This window comes from Corythoichthys intestinalis, chromosome 19 (genome assembly GCF_030265065.1).
Source record: "Corythoichthys intestinalis isolate RoL2023-P3 chromosome 19, ASM3026506v1, whole genome shotgun sequence".
In the NCBI taxonomy this organism is placed as follows: domain Eukaryota; kingdom Metazoa; phylum Chordata; class Actinopteri; order Syngnathiformes; family Syngnathidae; genus Corythoichthys; species Corythoichthys intestinalis.
In genome coordinates, this window is record NC_080413.1 from 31,526,749 (window position 1) to 31,551,520 (window position 24,772).

A 24,772-nucleotide genomic window follows, 5' to 3' on the forward strand; every position below is an offset into this window, starting at 1 on the left:
GGTTATAATGAGAGACTCTCATGTTTTTTTTATTTCCATAATGGACCAAATAAGAGCCTCTTTTATTTTTAGGTTAGGGCAAAACTGTCTTTGTATTTAATGGCTCACTGCTCCAAAGAATGAGTTAACCCAGAGGAAATCTTTGTGGCTCATAGCAGTTTTTCCCTTGTATCTCATCATCGTATTATTTGTAAATGACTCATTTCTATCTCCTCAATTCACACGGGAAAAATGAGGAGCAAAAGAAAATTGATCAAAGACAAATTATGGAATCCAGTTTAAGAATAACAAAAGCAAAAAGCAGTGATTTGCTTTGCTCGCCGGCTCCTTTGGGCTAATTTATACATCTTTAACTGGGTGACTGAGACCAATTGCTGTTATTGTACACTCATTTATAAGAAGATTACGTTTTCTCTCTGGTTCCTTGCAGTTATCTTAAAAGCTGATTATGTAGGAGAAACCACGCCAATGAACGGGAGGGAAAAGATCTTAAACAACAATCAGACTAAAACAAGAGCATAGTTAGTTCTAATTGCATAATTCTTCATCTGACATTAAAGTGGTCTTGCTGAAGAAAAATGGGCCGGACAATGATGAGATGTTAATACCAGTTTTCATTTCCTCTGTGCAATTCTAATCCTGATGTGTTTGATATAGAGATATTAAACACATTGAGGCTTGTAGCAATTAAAATCTAATTGGAAAAAAAGAAATAAATAAAATATTGCCGATCTGGAGTGTAATTTGATCTTCACATTAGTAGTGCATAACATTTGTCAAAGTTTTATTAAGAGTCAACAGGATGCGATATAAACACAATGGACCTTTAGGGACCTCGACAAGTTCAATTGACTGATGGTAATAAATATGTCATGATGAAAGACTGATTAACTCATTTGCAGTCTGACATTTGTATCATTTGTGATAGATCAGCTTTGTTAGTCATCAGACTGTTCTCGATTCATCATTTTACTCGACTGGCTAAATATCAATGTGTCATCTCTAATAGGCCTTGTGTAAGCATTTAAAATGGCTGCTCCAAAAAAACAATCTTAATCAGGATTAATGTAGTTGCTGTTTCTATCCCTAACTACTTATTTAACTAGTAAATAGAATAGAGGAAATTTATAAATTCAGGTTTTCCAGCCATAAGAGCACACAATAAAACAATCAAAGGATCAAACATTCCCCCTGGAAATTATTCTACATACTTGGAACATCAGACTATGAGACTAATCAAAAGAGGAACCGCAGAGTATGAGTGAACCGTACATGAATAATGAACAATGTATATGCAAATGTGAATGTTATCTGCACATGAATTAAGTTACTATTTAAGAATGCATGGAAAAAGGGTGTGTGTCCTAAAAAAATATATTACATAAACAATGAGAATTTAATAAACACTGACAATACTGTCTATCAACTGTAGAGTGACAGCTATGTTTGAATAAATATTTAACCTGTATAATATTCAATTCAATTTTATTTTATTTGTATAGCCGTATATCACAACAACATTGTCTCAGAGGGCTTTAAAGAGTCAATTTGATGCACAGTCAGATACAGTAAATGACATGACATGACATGACATGAGTTCATGTCCTGGGCATCCCTCATCCTTAGACCCTCCATGGCGGCAAGGAAAAACTCCAAAAACCCAGTGGGAAAAGAGAAGCCTTGTGGAGAACCACAGTCAGGAGAGATCCACTCCCAGGACGGACAGACTATAGATGCATCAGGACTGATGATGGGTATTAGCAGAAGGAGTTCCAGTTTGTTGAGATGCAATGGGGTGAGGGAACATGAGGGGGTCCATCTAGCCAGATGAGACGGGGGGGCAACAAGGACGTCCATCCAGCCAGGGGTCAGGATAGGACAGCTGCGGCTGAAAAAATAGCCCCTCCCCCAGAGGGGAGTGGGGAATGGGGACACTGGGTGACGAAGTGATGAAGAGAATAGTCGCCGCCATATCTGTCAGAACTGCTACAGCCTTACAGTCCTACCAGAACCCTCAGATCAGCTGACTACCTGCTTCTAGAAATCCCAAGATCAAGGCTGAAGTTTAGGGGTGACCGTGCATTTGCAGTGATGGCGCCCAGGCTGTAGAACCAATTACCACTTACTATTAGACAGGCCCATTCACTTACGGATTTCAAATCGCACCTTAAAAATGTTTATTTTTCTTCAGCTTTTAATGTGCAATGGCTGTTTATGACCTCGTCTTTTATTTATTTTTTTATGTGTTTATTTTATCTTTGAATGTTAACTTATTTTGCTGTTTTATGGTATGTAAAGCACTTTGGACTCCTTTGCGGATTTTTTTAAATGTGCTATACAAATAAAGTTGATTGATTGATTGATTGATTGATTGATTGATTGATTGATTGATTGATTGATTGATTGATTGATTGATTGATTGATTGATTGATTGATTGATTGATTGATTGATTGATTGATTGATTGAATAGTCAACTAGATATTAGAATTAGAAAAGAGAAATAAAGTAAAGACAAATGGTAGATAGAGTGAAAAACGGGGATAGGACTCAGAGGCTGTACTTCCCCCGGCATTATAGCTCCTAGGGCAGCTTGGACTGAACTATGAGCAGGAACGCAGTTCCGGTATAAGATTCAGGGTCAGAACGCAGTTCCGGTATAAGATTCAGAGACGGAATGCTGTTCCGGTACATGGTGCTTTGATTCCGAAAATATGACAGCAACTGTCAAAACGCTATGTAAAAAAAAAACAAAAAAATGCTAAGATGCCAAACATGCATTTCATAACCAAGAAGAAAACAATATACCAACATCAGATTTACATACACAAGTGTTAACAAGAAGCATAATAAATTACTTGTGTAGCGTAATCCGTTTCCATGAATATTATTGATTTTTTTTCCACGGACGGCATGGAGGTTTCCCCAGCTGCTGCAGTTATCTGAGTCTGATGATGAGGAGTCACGTCAATGTGTGAATGCACGCAGCAAAGCAAAATGCCTGCACTCATTTATCCGTCCAATTGGCTGACATACTGCCATGTGATCAGCAGAGATAGTTAGCTTTGATTGGTTTTTGATTGGTTCAAATGTGCATGTGCATTTTCTGGAACAAAAAAAAAAAAAAACATACATACAACAGCATAAAATGGATCAAATCTTTAAGACCAACGAAAGAGATGAGGAGGCTTATACTATATATCATAATTAGTTTTATTTGCTCTGATGGAGAGGTTCAGAACAACTTAGCTGTCAATGTGCACTTTGGACTTATATTTGTTCATTTATGTTAGGCTACTTATTCATTTCCTTATGATTTAAAAAAGTCAACATTTGCGCGATCTTCAAAATATATTCTATTTCGCTCTCCATGATATATGTCATTTGTACTTATTTTTCTGAATGTATGTCACTTATATCTTTATTATTAAAAAAAGGAAATGTTTACATCACTTTACATTACTTCAATTTAAATATGCATCCTATGGTCTTAAGTAGTTAAAATTGAGATTTGGCATTTAGTGTGTGAGGAAATGAGGGAAAATAAAAATTAGGAGCTGGAGGTTGGGGTTATTGCTGTTTTTGTTAACTTTTATTTTGCAAATCATTGAAAAAAATACCATTTTGAATGAAAATCAGTTTTTGTATGTGTTATAGAAATAACTGTGCTAAAACAGTTTTCTTTGCCTTTCATTAGTTTAAGAAGTTCGACCCCCCCCCCCCCCACCACCACCACCACCACCACCAAAAAAAGAAACTTAAATAAATAAATAAAATTTCTGCCTCTGTGGCGACCTTCACATCAGGGAGTTCCGGCAAGACATTCTCGCCACTTTCACCCCTGACTATGAGTCCAGTCTGTTTCCAACTAGCCTGACCATAAGCTTTGCCAAATAGGAACGTTTTTAGTCTAATCTTAAATGTACAGGGTTACCTCTACATACGAATTTAAATCATTCCAGGACCTGGTTTGTAAATCGAAATGGTCGTATGTCGAGCGGAATTTTCCCATGAGGAGACATTATACTGTGGTACCTTTACATACGAAATTAATTTGCTCCAGGACCTTGTTTGTAAGTCGAAATGGTCGTATGTCGAGCAGGATTTTCCCATTACAATACATTATAATTGCATTAATTCGTACACTAATCCTTAATACTGTAAATACTGCTGGTGCTATTGCATATAGCAATTACACAGAGCAAAACAAATAAATTATGAATAAAAATCAAAATATTTAATGTAACGAATCGGGTTCTAATGTGGCGACTGTGTTTTGCGTGGCGTACCTGAACGCATCGCGTGGCTGACTTGGCACAGGACTTTTCGTGTTCAGCTCCGGCGGATAGCAGGCATGTTGTGTTGCTCAAGTTCTGACATAAATGATTAAAAATCTGACAAAAACGGGACTTTTTGGTGATGTTCCAATTGTAATAATTGTCACCTTAACTTATAAAGACTGACGAACGGAGGTCGGAGAAGGACCGTCGAGATCGTAGACATTCTATGGACGTGTCGTCGAGCCAATTCACAGCAATGCACACCAGGCTCATATTTTTCTGTCATTTCCATCTTCGTTTAAATGGTAAGCCTCATCTTATTCCATTTTTCACCACCTGCGCTAACATTCTTGAAACCCACACTGAAAAATATTACTGGTGGATATACTTGATAAAATCATTGTAACAATTTGCACTTCGGGAAATTGTTACACTGATTTTATGAAGTAAATCCACCAGTTATTTTTTTCAGTGTATGTTGATTTCTCTCACAATAAAATCCGCCGTGCGTCCGTCTTGCAGGAGAACAAAGACACTACGGCGCTGTCATAAATCGTCGTATTTCGGATGTAGAAACAAATGTCGAGTCAAATTTTACGTCAAATGTCGAAAAGATCGTATGTCGAGGCACCACTGTAATTGGATTCATTTGTTCCCAAATCCTACGCTAAATCTACATTACAAATCTAAAATCTAAATTACAAATAGCAAATACACACAGCAAAACAAATAAAATATAAATACAAATTGGAATAATAATAATATATTAACTGAAAATAATGTAACGAATCAGTGAATGTGAATGTGGCGTTTGCGTTTTACATGCTGTTCCTGAACGCACCGTTTAGAAAGAAATGCGGTAAAGTGGGAAGTTTTTTTTTTGTTTTTTTTTTCATGTTCGTGTTGGCATCGGCTATGGTGGATAGTCGTCGTGTTGTGTCGCACTATTTCTAAAATAAATGATTAAAAACCTGATGAAGCTGGCGACTTCCTTTCCCATGTTACAATAATAATAATATTCATGAGTCGTCCTCGAGATCGTAGGCATATTCCGGCTGTTTTGTCCAGCCAGTTCACCGACGTGCACACCACGCCCATATTTTCTTTCTTAATTTCAATGGTAAGTGTCAGTAACCTTCTTGGGACCCATGTTGATTTCCCTCATAAGAAAATCCGCCGTGCATCCATCTTGCGGGAAAAAATGAAACTGCGACACTGTCATAAATTGACGTATTTCGAGCGTGTTGTCATTAGTTGAGATAAATGACGAGTCAAATTTGACGTCGGATGTCGAAGCGATCGCATGTCGAGGTACCACTGGACATGCAAAATATGAAGTTGTGATTCGAAACAAAAGCAGCAGGGATGGGACACTCTTCTCCCCAAGCACACTGAAAATTGTCTGTTGACAAGAATGAGTCAAAATTGGGCCCCATGCAGGTCCCTCCCATATGCCAAAGGACCTGAGCCTCCTCAGCAGATAACAGCCTGGCCTCTTGAGACCGCCCGGAGGGAGGTCTCAAAATCTGTTTGTTGTTGTTCTTGGAATTGGAGAAATTTGGCAAGTACAAGGTATGTATGTGTACACATTGATCCTCAGAGCCCTATTTTGAATGTGTTTTATGTTTTTTTTTTTTTTTTTTTTGTCTCAGGGCTGATTAATTACATAAATTAACTGCGGACTTATTGTTGCCTGTATGTTTTGAGCAACCCAGCAAAGGGAGCTGTGCAGTTGTAGTTCATTTTGAACTTGTTGGGTTCAAAGCATTCACGTAATTCTTTAGGTGAGAACCAATGCTTCTCATATCTCCTGACCTCGCTACTTCACTTTCTGACCATGCAATTGCCGCATACCAAGTCTTAACCCTTTAACACCGATCGTGTCCCCAGCAACAAAATTATGCACATCATCTTTGAAGCCTCGTCACGCTGTTATTACGTCACCCACGTGCCGCTGGTTAGTCTCATATGAAAGTGCAGAAGTTGAGGTCCACGCTCATTTTTACTTGAAGTCAGTCGACCAAGTGAAACGGGAGATAATGTAATCAGAGTTTTATAGTTTTATTGCTCTCATGAATAAGCATTAAAACACTGCATGGACCATGTGTTTATGTCCATATTTCCAAGACTAAAACGAAAGCTAGTGCATTATTTCATCAACTGGAGGAAGAAGATGGACCAGATTTGTTGTTGTTTTCTTCAGATGAGTCAGCGAGTTTGGAAGAGTGACAGGCTGACAGCGCCAACGGCGGAAGAGTGGGCTGTGTGACGTAGCTCCGTGTCCTGTTCAATGGGAAACGGGTGGCATGCCTGAAAAAATTTAAATGACCTAATTTATTGTCAATATTTTTGCACATTTCTTCAATGTTATATTTGATTTTTTTTTCACTATCAATCTTTTCCATTTGTACATAGATGTGTGTGTTCGAGAAGCTCGATTGTATGTACAGTATATACTTGATAAAATGATGGGTGTAATTCCTAACCTCACAAAGAGATATCCTCCAAACCCTTTTTGTGTTTAAAGAAGATATACTATTTTGCACTGTTGGTCTACTGCAGTGCTTCTCAATTATTTTGTTTTATGCCCACCTCAGGAAGACGTAAACATTTCGCGCCGCCCAACTCTTTGCCGCAACTGTCAAAATAGTATCATTTGTCTGTAAAATTATTATAAGTACACCTCTGCATAATACTGTGTCCTTGTTATTTTTTATTTTTTTTTAAAGTCATCAACTTACGATAAAGTGTATATTAACAATGTTTTTGTTTCTAACAGAAAAGAAAAAGCGCATCAATTTGCTTGAATTAAAAAAAAAAAAAGTCACATCTGAAGGAATTCGGCCCCCCCAGCCAAGCCGAGGAAACAGCGACAGCCGAACGAAAATGGTGTTCCGCTGGCACCACTCCCGCAAGTCGACCAGAAGGAGCTAAAATTCTGCGTGTTCACTCCGTTATTAAACCGTTGTACTTACTCCATGTTCCAAAAGTGAAGAAGGCTCACTGAAAACAGGTTGACAATTTATTCGTCGACAATGGTCAAAAATAAGGCAAAAACAGACAATGGAGAGACAATGCCGGATCCAGGGTCAGCAAATAAACGGCCACGTAGAAATGTTCCCGAGAAACGACAGTTGTTATCTAAATGTTCAGTCTTTTTAAAGCTCCCGCGGGGCGGGCCGTGGGCAGGAAGAAGGGTGTGTGTGGGATTATTGTCTTTTGTTGATTGGACAGGAGGATTTGGGAGTTACTGTTGTCCGGGCAACGAGGATGTGGATTCTGCCCCCTTAGCATCAAAGGGGGCTCTTAGAGTCTTGTCAGTCTTGTTATCAGTTGGATATCGGGCATTTTCCGATGCTACTTGTTTTAGGACAGAACGCCCTGCTCTTTGTCCTGGAGTGCCCAGGAGAACTGATTGCGAGAGTTGGTGCATCAGTCTTGCTAATGACGCACGTTGGGCTTCTTTGATAAGATGGCGTTGTGTATCTTTTATGCCCTCTATTCTGCTTCTTTTCATTAAACTGTCAGGCCGAGATGACGAAGCGGACTCAGCTGCGGAGGTTCAGGCAAAACTTTATTTTGAAAACACAGGTTCTTCCGCTGACATGCGGGGATGAGATAAACTACAAACAAAAAGCGTTCCAACGGAGGAATGAGTCAGGATGACTAGAAACAAAATAACGTTTCAAACACAAAGCGCTCCAAACGGGAGGTAAGGCATAAACATAAAGCGCTCCGAAAGGAGGAAAAATTCAAGCTGGCTAGGGTCGAAAGTTACAAACACAAAGCACTCCAAATGGAGGATAATGTACAGAATAACTATGATAGCTATGGCGAGAGGCTGACGTGACTGACCTTACATGAACGACACTTCTGCACAAGGGAAACTAAGGCAATATATACACACTGGGTAATGGGGAACAGGTGGAAACAAAAGGTGATTAGGTGACCAGAGGAAGGGCAAATACGCAGACACGAGGAGGGTGAAGCCTTCAAAATAAAACAGGAAATGACATGGCATGACATAAACTATTGTATAAGTGCTATTTATTTTATATTAGGTGTGTTAGAGTAATATAAACAGTCCTACAGTAAATATGAGAAACGATACTATTCACTGGTTGTTTATATTAAGTGTGTTAGAGTAATGCAAACAGTTATATGGTGTGTGCGAGAACGGTACACAGACAGACAGGTACAAGAGAGTATTTGGTCAATACCAAAAGTTCATCCCAATACCTTTTTATGTACCCCTTGTTGGCAAGAACGGAAGCCAAACGTTTTCTGTAACTCTTCACAAGCTTTTCACACACTGTTGCTGGTATTTTGGCCCATTCCATGCAGATCTCCTCTAGAGCAGTGATGTTTTGGGGCTGTCGTTGGACAACACGGACTTTCAACTCCCTTCACAGATTTTCTACGGGGTTGCGATCTGGAGACTGGCTAGGCCACTCCAAGACCTTGAAGTGCTTCTCACGAAGCCACTCCTTTGTTGCCCTGGCTGTGTGTTTGGGATCCTTGTCATGCTGAAAGACCAGCCACGTCTCATCTTCAATGCCCTTGCTGATGGAAAAAGATTTTCACTCAAAATCTCTCAATATATGGCCCCATTCATTCTTTCCTTTACAAAGATCAGTCGTCCTGGTTACTTTGCAGAAAAACAGCCCGAAAACATGATGTTTACACCTCCATGCTTCACAGTGGGTATGGTGTTCTTTGGATGCAATTCAGTATTCTTTCTCCTCCAAACTCGAGAACCTGCGTTTCTACCAAAAAGTTCTATTTAGGTTTCATGTGATCATAACACATTCTCCCAGTCCTCTTCTGGATCATCCAAATGCTCTCTAGCGAACTGCAGACGGGCCTGGACTTGTACTTTCTTTAGCAAGGGGACATGTCTGGCAGTGCAGGATTTGAGTCCCTGGCGGCGCATTGTGTTACTGATAGTAGCCTTTGTTACTGTGGTCCCAGCTCTCGCTAGGTCATTCATTAGGTCCCCCTGTGTGGTTCTGGGATTTTTGCTCACCGTTCTTGTTATAATTATCACGCCACGGGGTGACATCTTGCATGGAGCCCCAGATCGAGGGAGATTATCAGTGGTCTTGTATGTCATCCATTTTCTAATAATTGCTCCCACAGTTGATTTCTTTACACCAAGCGTTTTACCTATTGCAGATTCAGCCTTCCCAGCTTGGTGCAGGTCTACAATTTTGTCTCTGGTGTCCTTTGACAGCTCTTTGGTCTTGGCCATAGTGGAGTTTGGAGTATGACTGACAGGTGTCTTTTATACTGATAATGAGTTAAAACAGGTGCCATTAATACAGGTAACGAGTGAAGCCTCGTTAGACCAAGTTAGATCTCTTTGACAGCCAGAAATCTTGCTTGTTTGTAGGTGACCAAAAGCTTATTTTCCACTCTAATTTGGAAATAAATTCTTTAAAAATCAAACAATGTGTTTTTCTGTTTTCTTTTTCCACATCCTGTCCCTCATGGCTGAGGTTTACCCATGTTGACAATTACAGGCCTCTCTAATCTTTTCAAGTAGGAGAACTTGCACAGTTGGTGGTAGACTAAATACTTATTTGCCCCACTGGAACTATTCCCTTCACATCCAAACTGTAGACATACATTCAATGTATATTTTGACCATTTGATACTAAAACTTAAAATTTAATAACATCAATAAATAATTATTCAAATTGATTAGTTACATTAACTAGAGAACAAAATGCTAAACTATTTGACCGGAAAAAAAATATTAATAGAACATAATGGCTTCATGCTGCCTGCGGACTACATTTTTAGACACAGTAAACATACAGGTCTTTCCTTGTCCCCCGCTGTATTAAAAGTGAAGCTAAATCCTACATACGAATCGTCACATTTTCTCGTCTTAGCTCTTCATATCTCCATGCTCGTTGCTGTGTGCTCTTGTTTGGTTAAAAAATACTGCAAACACTCTGAAAATGAGAGCGCCACTGCCACCCACTGAGTGGGTGTGCAATTACACATTATTCTGTTACGGAAAAAAAGTATGATCCCCGAGGTCACTTGTGTCCGCCTTGACATCCCTTTGCACCCCCCTAGAGGGGCCCGCCCCACTATTTGAGAAGTACTGGTCTACTGTATATAACCTGTTTTGACCATGGTATGTGTAAAGGCTAAAAATGCATATGACCATACCTGCTGTTTGTGTTGAATTTTTAAATACAATTTTTTTTTTTTTTTTCTGTTGAGTGTTTATCCTAACAAGTTGAATAGATATCATCAAGCTTCAAAATCATCGAGGATGTTTGACTGTCAATGGGACAATAATATTACAAATTTTGACAAAAATTTGAGGATTTTTTTGTGTTTTGGGGTGTAAAATGTTGGTTATAATTGGTCAGTGAAGAAAACAACAGTTTGGACATGAATGTTATGCTGTCCTGAAAAAAAGGGACCCAACTAGGCCATTGTGAACGATTTTTTTCTTTGAACTACAGGCAACATCAAGGGCATGCAAATTCTGACAGTATAGGCTCAGGTGTTAAAGGGTTAAAGAGTATTGCAACACTACCATAAGTAGTAAAACTGCCACATTGACTTTGAAAGTTGAACTAAAAACAGCCATATAACTGGGTGATTACACACATGGCCAAAATGAAAAAAGCTAATTGGTTTGTCAGATTATCATGTTGAATTGAATTAGCCAAAGTATGTTGCTGCAGCAGTATTTCAGAAGTGATAAAGATGTGTGGGGAAATGGGTTTCAGATGTTGTTGGACCATGTGCACATCCAATATGCACATCTGTTGAAGCATATTGATATTTTTACAAGCCGTGTTTAACCAGCCTTTCCTCCGAGACTTTGAGCCTCGCCACATGAAACACTGCAGGCAACCCAGCATGGCCCATTAGAGTGTCAATATCATTTCAGTATGCTCTTCGGGTAGGTGCAAGCGGATTTGGCAGGAGCAGAAGCACGTAAATGACAAAAGAGTCATTGAATGTCGGAATGCCTACAAAGCCTGTTCGCTCGATGCCTCTGCAAAGCGCAAGGCAGTAGATTATGTTTTATAAATGTGTTTGTATGATATAACACAAAAATCTATTCGTATAATCTGTGTAGTGAATGCAGTGGCATGAGCCAAGGAAAATTAGAGTGCATCCTTTTAAATGAAATGCGCCTATGTAAACATGCCTAGTGCTGCTTGGTAGATTTGTGATGACGAAACCCTATACTGTTAGTCAGACCTTCGCGCTGCTTGCATCCTGGATCTTAGTTTTTGGACTATTTAACTTCAGTTTGCCTATTGGGAAAACACATTAGATCTTTTTTTTTTTAGATAAACGCTTAACAACTGTCTTCCTTATTTACTTCCCTGCACCCAAATCTACCTTATGCCTGAATACAACACCAACATAACCCTTTAGAGTGCATACGACACCATAAAAAAAGTCTTAAATAGCATTATTATGTGAATCAGAATCATATTTTGAGACGATTCGACTGTATACAACAAATTAGCAAAGCACAGATAACTAGAAATTAGTCTTTTAATCTGCCGTTTAGCCACACCTACCATAATAGGGCTCTAGCGTCCCCAAAAGGAGGATGACGTTGGCAGGAGAATGGTTTCATCTGATTTAGACTTCAGCCCATTGAGGGGGATTATTCATAACGCGGAAAATGAGACAAAGAGAGCAGCAAAATGTAATTCTTTCAATCTCTCTATTCCAATATTTTTACAGGATATTCTTTTTATCGAATTATTTTTCCCCAATTGCTATGGTATGGTCATGACAAATAACAGTGTTGTGCTAAATGGAATATGAAACATTAAAAATGCATTTATTCAGTACGGCATAGCAAAATTACTCCATAATGGTCAAACGTATCCAGTTCTTGCACCTCCCGAACTATATTTCATGCCACCGGCTTTTGTCATTTCCCTGCTGCCCCGGCTTCCGAGATGGAGAAAAGAGCGTAAACAACGTCGGAGTGGCAGTGCTCGTCGCCGGGAATAAATGCCAAAAATAGCCCATTCTAGGTGGGAAAAAATGGCTGACATCTGAGCACAGAGCTGCGCGTGGCCAAGCCGAGGAAAGCGCATTCTCGGCAGGCACGCAAGGAGGACCAATTGGGCTGGGTCGGCCAACCCGTCTTTGTACTGGGGCCACGGCGGGCTGCCCAGGGCTCGTCATCAAGCCGAGGAAAGCGCATTCTCGGCGGGCACGCGAAGAGGACCGGCCACAAAATGCAAGCCACTTCCTTATTAAAACGTGTGCCATGATCCCAGTATTTGACAAAATACAAAACACTATGTAAATACTCACTTCCTCGTGAGTCCAATGGTCCCACAGGTGTCAGAATTGTTTTCGCCAATCTTGGGGTGAACGGGAACTATTTGAAACCCAAAAACGCTCCTCCCCCCTTTTCCTGGTGCAGCAAAATTTTTCTCCAGCACATTTGGCTGGCGTGATGCGAAAAATAAACACATTAATCAGCAAAATCAACTCAATCCACAGTCGTTCTGCATACTGCAGTATTGGATGTATACTGAAGATGACTATCCCGCTGACGTCACATTCGGAATCCTTGTCATTCCAGAAAGTCGCTCATTTTCATGGCGCGGGATTCAAAAAACTGAATAAATACTGTTTATCAACCGCTTCCACACACATCCAAGCAGTCCATTTCATTCAGGAGCATAAAATACTGCGGAAAATGTGAAATAAACATGCCTTTTGCTGTCATATACACTTTAATGTGACAGCTGTTTTTGATTATTTAGGTGCTCAGGCAAAAAAGGGGTATAGGAATATATGCAAAATGTGTCAAATTTATATTTATCTCCACGTAACAAGTCCAGGAAGTATGCTCCCTCAGAATCGTATTGGAAAAAAAGGGATGTCCACAATGCCTAATAACTTTTATGCCTATTCTGAACATCCACAGTAGGCAAAAGGGAAAAAATAGAATAGGTTACAGAGAGCTGCCTTGAAGTGGGACGAGAGCGCTGCCCAGCAGGAGCAAAAACTGCCCATTTCCAGTTCCTGATGGATGAGGCACATGAGGCCAAGCATGCTGAGGCCACCAGACAACACTTGATGCATCAGGCCAAATTCAGCGCAACAACTGCCAGGACCCTGAGTCAGCTAGATTGGGCAATCACTGACCGGTGCAATCCTGCTCCTCCATCCCAGGAATGATGCACATTTGTATAGAGCCAGGGTCGTCAATTAGCGGACTGCGGTCCACGACCGAACCACGGCACACCTCTCTGCGGACCCAGAGCAAACGGCACTTTTCAAAAAACAACATTTTTTTAACACATATTATTTGTATGAATCGTCGTATCTATCGCTATGTGCTACTATTCTATCGCTAAATTCTGTTTCATTTTTAGTCAAACACTTTCCATGTTCCCACTTCTGTTGTCATCTCTAAGACAACGATGCGCTGATTGGCTGAGAGAGCCTGCATGGATGCGCTGATTAGCCGAGAGCGCGTGCATGGATGCGCTGATTGGCTGAGAGAGTCTGCATGCTGCTAGCTAGCTAGAGTGGACGGACCGCAGCGGTGCGAAACAAGAATCGCATCCGGCATTTCAATCTGTTTGTTTTCTCTTTAAATGCCCTCGTTCTCAAAATTTTTCTTCCCCCAGTAAATTGTGATTTTAAGCTTTCCAGTGATGTATCACACATGCATATAGGACAATTTTGAAATTTGGCTAAATTGGGGGTCTCAGAGCGGAACTTTGAGTCACTTGAGTGTTTTCCGCCATATATATATATATATATATATCAGAGGTTGCGCTAGACTTTTTCGTTGTCTGTCATTTTGACTGACAGTGTCATAAAAATCCGGTCATAATCTATTTTTACCCGTCACTTACATTTATAAAATGATAATAATGACATATTCAATAGTATTTAGTTTTCATTCATTTTTAATTAATATTCTGTCCGAACAAGCTTAACAAGAGGCAAACAGACAGCGGAGTGCACCAATCAGCGACGGGCAGACGTGCCGTTAGCAAAGCAACGAGGGCAGGACGTGGAATTTGCGCACAGAAGTAAACATACGAGGAGAGCGGAGTTTATTCAACATGGCTAGCGCGAGACAGACTGTTCTCAATGACTCTTGTCGATGTGTTTTAGCTCATTTAAAACTGAATTTACCGTGGATTGGAACATATTCTCGGCTCTCCCGTTCGCCATCCGTGTTCTTGTAGAGACGACTTTCGGTGCGCAAGAGTGACGTTGCTCGTGAAGAACACATCACGCAAATAAACAAATCTGATTTGACGATTGATTTTGTACCTACTCGAGAGGCCGTTAATGGGCTGGGTCCCAGACTTTTCTCTCAGTGTTTGAAAAATACAGGGAGAACAGTCTGGCCGTGCCAGGCAAACACTCAGTTGCCTTGACATTTTTCCGACTATGCATCAAGAGAGACAATAGCTAATTAATATGCTCACTCGCCACCCTGTGGTCTGGGGTGTGAATTGCAACCTGTCAAAACGACAGATGGACTTCAATTTTTTTCCGTCACCGTTTTAAAAAACCGGTCAACGACGGAAAATATTCGGTTAACGCGACCCCAGATATATATATATATATATATATATACAGTAATACCTCTACATACAAAGTTAGTTTGTTCCAGGACCTTGTTTGTAAGTCGAAATGGTCATATGTTGAGCAGGATTTTCCCATTAGAATACATTATAATTCCATTAATTCGTTCCACAGCCCGAAAACCTACATTAAATCCTTAATAAATACTGCTGGTACTATTGCAAATAGAAATTACACAGAGCAAAAAAAAATAAATTACAACCAACGTAGTAACGCATAGTAATGCACATTGTCTCGTTGCCGAAACGGTGGCAAAATCCGAACGGAGGAAAAAAAAAGTAATGCACGAAAAACGTACAATTTTGAACGTACGGCGTACACATTTAAAAATCAGTTCTCACTTGTACAAATTACGCCGAAACCGTACAACTTGACAAGTGTGGATTCCTGAATTGAACGCATCCTAAAACGTTCCGTTTCTCTTACCTCAATATTGGCCCAGAAGGAACTAACTCCAGACTGTTTCCACAGCAACTGCCTGTCATCTAGCCTCTTGACAGCAAGGGGTGTTTTTCTTTTCTTCTTCAGTTTGTTATGCATACACACACTCAGATGGACACAATCACGTACAAAAACACAGAACAGTTTGTACAGCTCAAGTCGGAGATAAGTCAAAATGGATATTATTTAAGAAAGTTATTAAATAATTGCCTCTCACGGGTATCCGCCCTGCTTTTCATTCAATGCCCTTGCAAAACAGCTCCCTCTGTTCTGTTCATCCCAGAATGAAACAGAAAAGCACAAGTTCCTTTAAAATTGAGCACTAAATTTGGAAGCAAACACTCATGTAGCTTCGTGAGTCTTTGAGGGGCCACAGTTTGGCCTTTTGGGGGGGGGCAAACATGGAGATAAGGCACTCAGTCGGCGTGACAAAACCACTCATATTATTTTCACTTGCTTACTATTTCAATCCTGGACACTGAACTACACTGATTCTTGCTATTTGCTTCAGGTTAGATGGATAGATAAAGTTTGTCAGTCTGGATTGCACTAGTGAAAACAGTGGTACAGTGGGGCAAATAAGTATTTAGTCAACCACCAATTGTGCAAGTTCTCCTACTTGAAAACATTAGAGAGGCCTGTAATTGTCAACATGGGTAAACCTAAACCATGAGAGACAGAATGTGGAAAATGAAACAGAAAATCACATTGTTTGATTTTTAAAGAATTTATTTCCAAATTAGAGTGGAAAATAAGTATTTGGTCAGCTACAAAAAAGCAAGATTTCTACTGTCAACGAGGTCTAACTTCTTTTAACGAGGTCTAACAAGGCTCCACTTGTTACCTGTATTAATGGCACCTGTTTTAACTCATTATCGGTATAAAAGACACCTGTCCAAAATCTCAGTCAGTCACACTCCAAACTCCGGTATGGCCAAGACCAAAGAGCTGTCAAAGGATACCAGAGACAAAATTGTAGACCTGCACCAGGCTGGGAAGACTGAATCTGCAGTAGGTAAAATGCTTGGTGTAAAGAAATCAACTGTGGGAGAAATTATTAGAAAATGAAAGACATACAAGACCACTGATAATCTCCCTCGATCTGGGGCTCCATGCAAGATCTCACCCCGTGGCGTCAAAATGATAACAAGAACGGTGAGCAAAAATCCCAGAACCACACAGGGGGACCTAGTGAATGACCTACAGAGAGCTGGGATCACAGCAACAAAGGCTACTATCAGTAACACAATGCGCCGCCAGGGACTCAAATCCTGCACTGTCAGACATGTCCCCTTGCTGAAGAAAGTACACGTCCAGGCCCATCTACGGTTCGCTAGAGAGCATTTGGATGATCCAGAAGAGGACTGGGAGAATGTGTTATGGTCAGATGAAACCAAAATAGAACTTTTCGGTAGAAACACAGGTTCTTGTGTTTGGAGGAGAAAAAAATTGCAATTACTGAATTGCCTCCGAAGAACACCATACCCAGTGTGAAGCATGGGGGTGGAAACATCATGCTTTATGGGCTGTTTTTCTGCAAAGGGACCAGGACGACTGATCTGTGTAAAGGAAAGAATGAATGGGGCCATGTATCGAAAGATTTTCAGTGAAAATCTCCTTTCATCAGCAAGGGCATTGAAGAGGAGACGTGGCTGGGTCTTTCAGCACGACAATGATCCCAAACACACAGCCAGGGCAACAAAGGAGTGGCTTCGTGAGAAGCATTTCGAAGTCCTGGAGTGGCCTAGCCAGTCTCTAGATCTCAACCCCATAGAAAATCTGTAGAGGGAGTTGAAAGTCCGTGTTGCCCAACGACAGCCCCAAATCATCACTGCTCTAGAGGAGATCTGCATGGAGGAATGGGCCAAAATACCAGCAACAGTGTGTGAAAAGCTTGTGAAGAGTTACAGAAAACGTTTGGCCTCCGTTATTGCCAACAAAGGGTACATAACAAAGTATTCAGATCAACTTTTGGTATTGACCAAATACTTATTTTCCACCATGATTTGCAAATAAATTCTTTAAAAATCAAACAATGTGATTTTCTGGGGGGGTTTCCACATTCTTTCTCTCATGGTTGAGGTTTCCAAATGTTGAAAATTACAGGCCTCTCTAATATTTTCAAGTGGGAGAACTTGCACAATTAGTGGTTGACTAAATACTGCCCCACTGTACCTTTACATACGAGTGTCTCTACATCCAGAATTTTAAGACTCGCCTAAGCAAAAAAATATTGCCTCTTTTTACCAAAGTAATTTTAGGATACAAAATGCAAAAATACAGCATGGCTGGTACTCACAGCTCCCAGAGTTTACTGAACGTAACATACTTATAGCTGCTCTGCCATTGGCTATTGCCTAGTGTTCCTGGCATTCGATTGGCTAATAGGGACCTCTGTGTATGTGTGTATCCCAGCGTCCTCGTCATTCGCCCCTCGTGTTCCAACAGCTTTACATGAGTCTATTAACTTGTATTCTTTAATCCAGGGGTCCCCAACCTATTCCACTAAGGCACACTGTGGGTGCAGGATTTCATTCTTACCAAACAAGATGACAACACTTTTTCCCCAATCTGGTGTTTTACAAGTGCAATCAGTTGATTGCAGTCAGGTGTGGCTTGTTTTAGCAGAAGCCTCATTGGTTCAACTGTCTCTGCTGGATCGGCTGAAACAAAAACCAGGACCCACAGTGTGCCTTGAGGACTGGGTTGAAAACCCCTGCTTTAATCTATGGTTTTTTTTTTTACATTTACATATTTACATATTTTGATTGGACATATATTTTTATACTAGAGTGCTTTCTCCAATTTTGTTGTTCACAATGTTCCGTCGCTGACAATGACTATAAAGACCTATTCTATTCTATTCTATTCTATTCTATTCTATTCTATTCTATTCTATTCTATTATGCACAACTCTGATTTTATGTTTATTGTGCAATAATCTATGTATTTGTGACGTTATTATGTTATGTTTTGATGCATTTTTATTAGGGCTGTCAAACGATTTTTAATCGAGTTAATCACAGCTTAAGAATTAATTAATCGTAATTAATCGTAATTCAAACCATCTATGAAATATGCCATATTTTTCTGTAAATTACTATTGGAATGGAAAGATAAGACACAAGACGGTTATAAACATTCAACATACTGTACATAAGTACTGTATTTGTTTATTATAACAATAACTCAACAAGATGGCATTAACATTAACATTCTGTTAAAACGATCCATGGATAGAAAGACTTGTAGTTCTCTAAAGATAAATGTTAGTACAAGTTATAGAAATTTTATATTAAAACCCCTCTTAATGTTTTTGTTTTAATAAAATTTGTAAAATTTTTAATCAAAAAAATCAACTAGTAGCTCGCCATTGTTGATGTCAATAATTACACAATGCTCATGGTGCTTAAACCCATAAAATCAGTCGCACCTAAGCGCCAGCAGAGGGCGACAAAACACCAAAAAACTCAAGTAACAAGTGGGTATGACACAGTGCTGTCATTTTAATCTGTTTGAGTGTGGCATGTGCGTTAATTGCGTCAAATATTTTAACGTGATTAATTTAAAAAAATAATTACCGCCCGTTAACGCGATAATTTTGACAGCCCTAATTTTTATGCATTATAAAAGATTTATGTCTGAATTTGGGGGGCTTGGATCGGCCTTTACATAGCATTTACATGGAAAACACATCTCTACTTTTTCAAGTTACAAAAATACTTCCAGAACCAATTTATTTCCTTCCTTTCCTTATTTAACTTACTGTGTGGAAGTCTGGGGAAATACTTACAAAACCTCACTGCAATCTCTAACTATTCTTCAAAAAAGAGCAATACGTGTTATTCATAAGAAAGGATATGTGGACCATACTCATTCACTTTTTTTTTATTCAAAGATTTTAAAATTCGCTGATTTGGTTGATTACCGAACAGTACAAATTATGTTCAAGGCAAAAAATAATAAATTGCCTGGTAATATTGACGTTTGTTTAGTTTAGAAGACGCGCATTATAATCTAAGAGTATCTGTGGAGTAAGGCTATGGAATGCTCTGAATGTAGAGTTAAAAGAATGTCAAAATATTTATCAATTCAAGAGAATGTTTAAACAGTCAATATTTCAGTGTTACATGTGTGAACCTGTGCAATGAGGGTTTTGAAGTTTGTATTTATCTTTTTGTGTTTATTTACTTATTATTTTTGTTATATTGATATGCATGTACAGTTTTGAATTATATGGAGGTACGTCTTATGAATAAAATTCATTGTATTTTGAATGTGTAGGGGTGGGGACCTTATAAGTTATGCTTCTTCTCACTCCTTTACAAATGTTTTTATTTCAAATAATAATTTTTGTGTGGATTATTTTGTCTTAACACCTGAAATAAAATAAAATCAATCAATCAATCAATCAATCAATTTCGTAAGTAGAGCTTCCACTTTTCAATAATAAATGTCATTGCATTTCACCTGCACAAAGTTGAGAACCAAATAAAATAAAGAAAAATAAAAAATGTGAATGAAATAACAAAATGTGAATAGAAAATCTGGGAATTGAAGTACTGTGCAATAGGAATGTACAAAACGAGCAAGCCAGGCAGGAGGAGTGATAGTCATTCCCCAACCCCATAGGTCAGGGGTCCTCTATTAGCGGACCGCGGTCCACGACCGGACCACGGCACACCTCTCTGCAGACCATCAGACGAACGAAAAAATGAAGGAAAAAAACAACAGCTTTTTTTAAACATATATCATTTGTATGAATCGCCGATCCATCGCTATGCGCTACTATTCTATCGATAAATTCTGTTTCATTTTTAGTCATATATATATTCCATGTTTCTCCCACTTCTGTTGTCATCTTTAGGACAACGATGCTGATTGGCTGGGAGAGCCTGCGTGGATGCGCTGATTGGCTGAGAGAGCGTGCATGAATGCACTGATTGGCTGAGAGAGCCTGCATGCTGCTAGCTAGCGTGGACAGACCGCAGCATTGTGAAACACGAGTCGCTTTGCAATCTGTTTTACATGCCACCAGTAGAAGACCGAATCTAACAAAATGGCATGCTCAACGTTGACCAAGAGAAGAAAAGTGGACAACGAAAATCGCCATTTCAATGAGAAATGGAATGACAAATATGCGTCCATTTTACCAACTGAAAGTACAAAACCTATGTGCTTAATATGATTCAAGACAGTTGCTCTGATAAAAAGTGAAAATTTGAAACGCCATTATGTTAAAGTGCCTGTGACACAAAAAAGCATGTTTATTTCATAATACACGCGGTATTTTATGCTACTGAATGAAATGGACCACTTGGATGTGTCAAGAAGCGATCAATATATTTATTAAATTTTTTGAATCCCGCGTTACGAAAATGACAGACTTCCGGCTTCAGTCTTGCATTGAGGAAGAGGGCGCTGTAACGTGTACGGAGGAAGGAGTCCTCTTCACTATACAGCCGTACTGTTGTATGAGAAGAACTAAGGATTCACCTGATTTTGCGGATTAATACATTTATTTTTCGCATCACGCCAGCCAAACGGCTGCAGAAAAAACTTGCTGTACGAGGGAGAGGCGTGTGTGCCTCTTTGGGGTTTCAAAAGGTTCCCATTCATTGGTGGATATTGGCCAAAACAAGCCCTACTACTGTGGGACCATGGGAATTACGAGGAAGTAAGTAAACACCGTGTTTTGTATTATGTCAAATACTGGGATCATTTTAATATGTAGGTGGCTTGCATTTTGTGGATGACATGCTCCTTGTCCCCTCGGCCGACGACCGGTGGCTTGTTGCAAATCCCCCCGCCAGGAGGGCACTATACTTGGCTTATTGCCCTCTTCGTGTGCACAGTGTTCTGTCAAATTTTCCGACCAATCAGAAATTGCAACTTTGTGATAAAAATAGCTGCGAATACAGCGATTACAAAGTAAACACTACAAACTTTCTTTTAATAAAGGACTACCTACGTTTGATCATGGATGGGCATGTAAAACGCTCTCCTCATACACATTAGCTGCACATGTTAGCTGCACAACAACTGCAGCCGCTTTCGTATGACTCTCTCTGTTAACATCTTTGCCGTGTAGTAAAGCATTATTTTGCCATATTCGTGTTGACGTCGGCCGGTTTGTTCGGCGGTCATTGTCCAGCTGCTTCACCGGCGAACCCTCCTGTCCGTAGTAGCAGGGGAACGAGCTGTAAATTGCTCTCCGCCGGGCGGGTTGCCGATCGACGAAGACAATCGACAACCCAGTCATCATGTAAAATGCTCGGGGCTAGTTCTGTGTGATTTTCCACTTCGAAGACTTTGAAACATCACTCGGTTCGGGTTAGCATGTCGGCTAGCTGTCACGCTCTTGGTTTGTTTACATTCTCCGAAGCTGGGGAAGGGAAATGACATAAGCTCGATTTAGGTGCTATAAAATATCGTTTGGGAGGTGCGACAGTAAAGGCGAAGTCGACAGTTTTGACCATTATGGAGTAATCTTGCCATGTCGTCCTGAATAAATGCATTTTTATTATTTCATATTCCATTTAGCATAAGACTGTTCTTTGTCATGATCATGCCATTTAGTGGCACACACATGTTAACATATTCTGACATGTTTATGTATTTTGCATGTGAAGGCTTATGCAATGAAGTAATGATTGGATGTTGTGGGTGGTGAGACTATTCAATAAAGACCCATGATAAGCCATTGTGACCATCATGTCAGATGCAACTGCTAATTTAGGAAACAGCAGAGAATTGTACAAAATCATGTGCATGGTTGCACAAAAACATCTCCAATTTGCTCAAAGGAATGAGAAACTGCTTTTTTGATGTGCACTAGTGATGCGATGTTGTGAGGATTGAACAAATAGTTTTGAGAATTGCAAGTTTGATCTAAGAAAAGTATCAAAGCATTTGACAAAAACTAAGAACCAGGTTGTCCTGCACCGTATGCTGCATAGAATAGAATAGAATAGAATAGAATAGAATAGAATAGAATAGGTCTTTATTGTCATTGAGAACAACGAAATGAACATTTTGAACACAGAAATTTGACGTGAGACTCCAGCATAAACATATAGAATGATTTAAAAGAAATAAAAAATAAAATAAATAGAAAAATACTGTATATACTCTAGGACTCGTGAGTGATTATTGCTGGCTTAGAATGAAATATGTGCAACAAGAGAGTGCAATGAAGTCCTAAGTTAGCAGCGATATTTTTGCCACAATAAGAATAAAATATTTCAAAATTTCCTATGAATGGAGAAGTGGTCATGTGTAATGTGCAGGTTTGTTCACAGTTTAGTATGGGTAACATTCACAAGTTAAAGAGCATTTATGGAGAGTTCATAGTTTTTGTTAGGGTTGTTCCGATCATGTTTTTTTGCTCCCGATCCGATCCCGATCGTTTTAGTTTGAGTATTAGCCGATCCCGATATTTCCCGATCCGATTCCTTTTTTTTGCTCCCGATTCAATTCCAATCATTCCCGATAATTTTTCCCGATCATATACATTTGGGCAACGCATTAACAAAAAAATGAATAAAACTCGGACAAATATATACATTCAACATACAGTACATAAGTACTGTATTTGTTTATCATGACAATAAATCCTCAAGATGGCATTTACATTATTAACATTCTTTCTGTGAGAGGGGTCCACGGATAGAAAGACTTGTGACTTTGTATATTGTGACTAAATATTGCCATCTAGTGTATTTGTTGAGCTTTCAGTAAATGATACTGTGGCCATCCCAAATGCATGATGGGAAGTGGAACCATGATTGTGCAACGTGCTACCAATTGCTATATCTTCTCTGCGTTGGGAAATAACATAAGGTGTTAAGACAATGATCAATTGCCACCTTGCTTCCCCACATTGCTTCCCATGATATTTCTAATCATAGGGAGAGGGATTGCAAGGCTTTAGCCAATTAATAAAAGGATCCAAAGGCTGCCAAAGTTCTCTCTACTCATTTTGCGCTACCTTTTATTTCTCTATATAGTTAAACGGCATCATTACAGATTGAGCGCGACAATGAGTAAGAGGGTCATGCAGCGCATGCATTAATTGCGTTAAATATTTTAACGTGACACATTTTTTGTAAAATTAATGGCCGCCTTTATCGGGATAAATTTGATAACCCTACCTTAAGCCTAAACTAAAGACTCTGGATTAGTGTAACATATTATGTCTGTGACGTTAAATACAATTAGAAAACAATTTAATTAATATATATGAAGATATATATATATATATATATATATTAAAAAAAGGCATGGCCGATATTTTTTAGCTGATTCCGATACTTTGAAAATTACGTGAGCATCCCGATCGATCGGGTCTGATCACGTAATTTTCATCTCTAGTTTTTGTGTTTATTTAGGGTAGTGATGGCTCAGAAATAAGCTGTCTCTCAGGGGCCGTTTACATGGTGACTCTCCGAGAACACGAAAAATTTCATGTTTGCATTTATATGGTTCCGTCTCCATTCAAACAATGTCGCAATTCCGCATGAAAACGATGTAGCATTCATGCCAGTGCCTAGGGGGCAGATTTACAAGGCGACAGCAAATGATGCACTTTGACCTCCTCAGCCCGGAAGACAATATGCCCGGATTGCCCGGCCACTCCAAGCAATGGCATTTTCTTTTGTTCAAAAAGGCACCAAAATGGAAACATTCAACATATTTACATTAAAAATATTATAAAAACAGTAAATTAAAGCCGACGTTCCGCCATATTTGCTGTTTTTAATGTTTAGTAGCCCTGCTGCTCACACCCAATGTGACCTGTTCGAGTGCTGACGTTATCGGCGCGGTCCCGCGCCGCGGGAGCTTTTGATATGCATGCGAAGCAAGCAATCGAATTCTTCCACTTTGGAGGCAGGATTCCAAGGTTTGAGTCTTTGCCTTCAGTCTTCGCCGACACCATACGAACGCGAGGCCACTCCGCAACACAGTCATTGCGTCTTCGTGTTGCAGAGTCGCCATGTAAACGGCCCCTCAGCTTGTTAGTCCTTGTTTTGTGGGACCTGTAGCGTCTACCGGAGGGCAGCAGGTCAAAGAGGTGGTGGCCAGGGTGAGACCGGTCTTTAATGTTATCAGCTCTTCTGTGTTTATAACCTCTCACTAGAGGCCAGCAGGGTAAACAGGTTGTAATTTTGTAAAGGTAGACTTTTGACATGAATAAAAATGATGGAAATAAACTAGGGAAGTGGGGGGTACATGAAAACACCATATTCATTCATATTCATATTCATTCTTTTACTCCCTTAAAGATGGTATGGGTCAGATTTTTTTTTAAGTGAATTTTCATGTACGACTCGATTTTTGCACGTTTATCTGCTAATTTTGTGCTACTAAGTTTTTGAAATAGCCTTTGCGCTTTACCAAATCTCAACATCAGAATGAGAGGTCATAA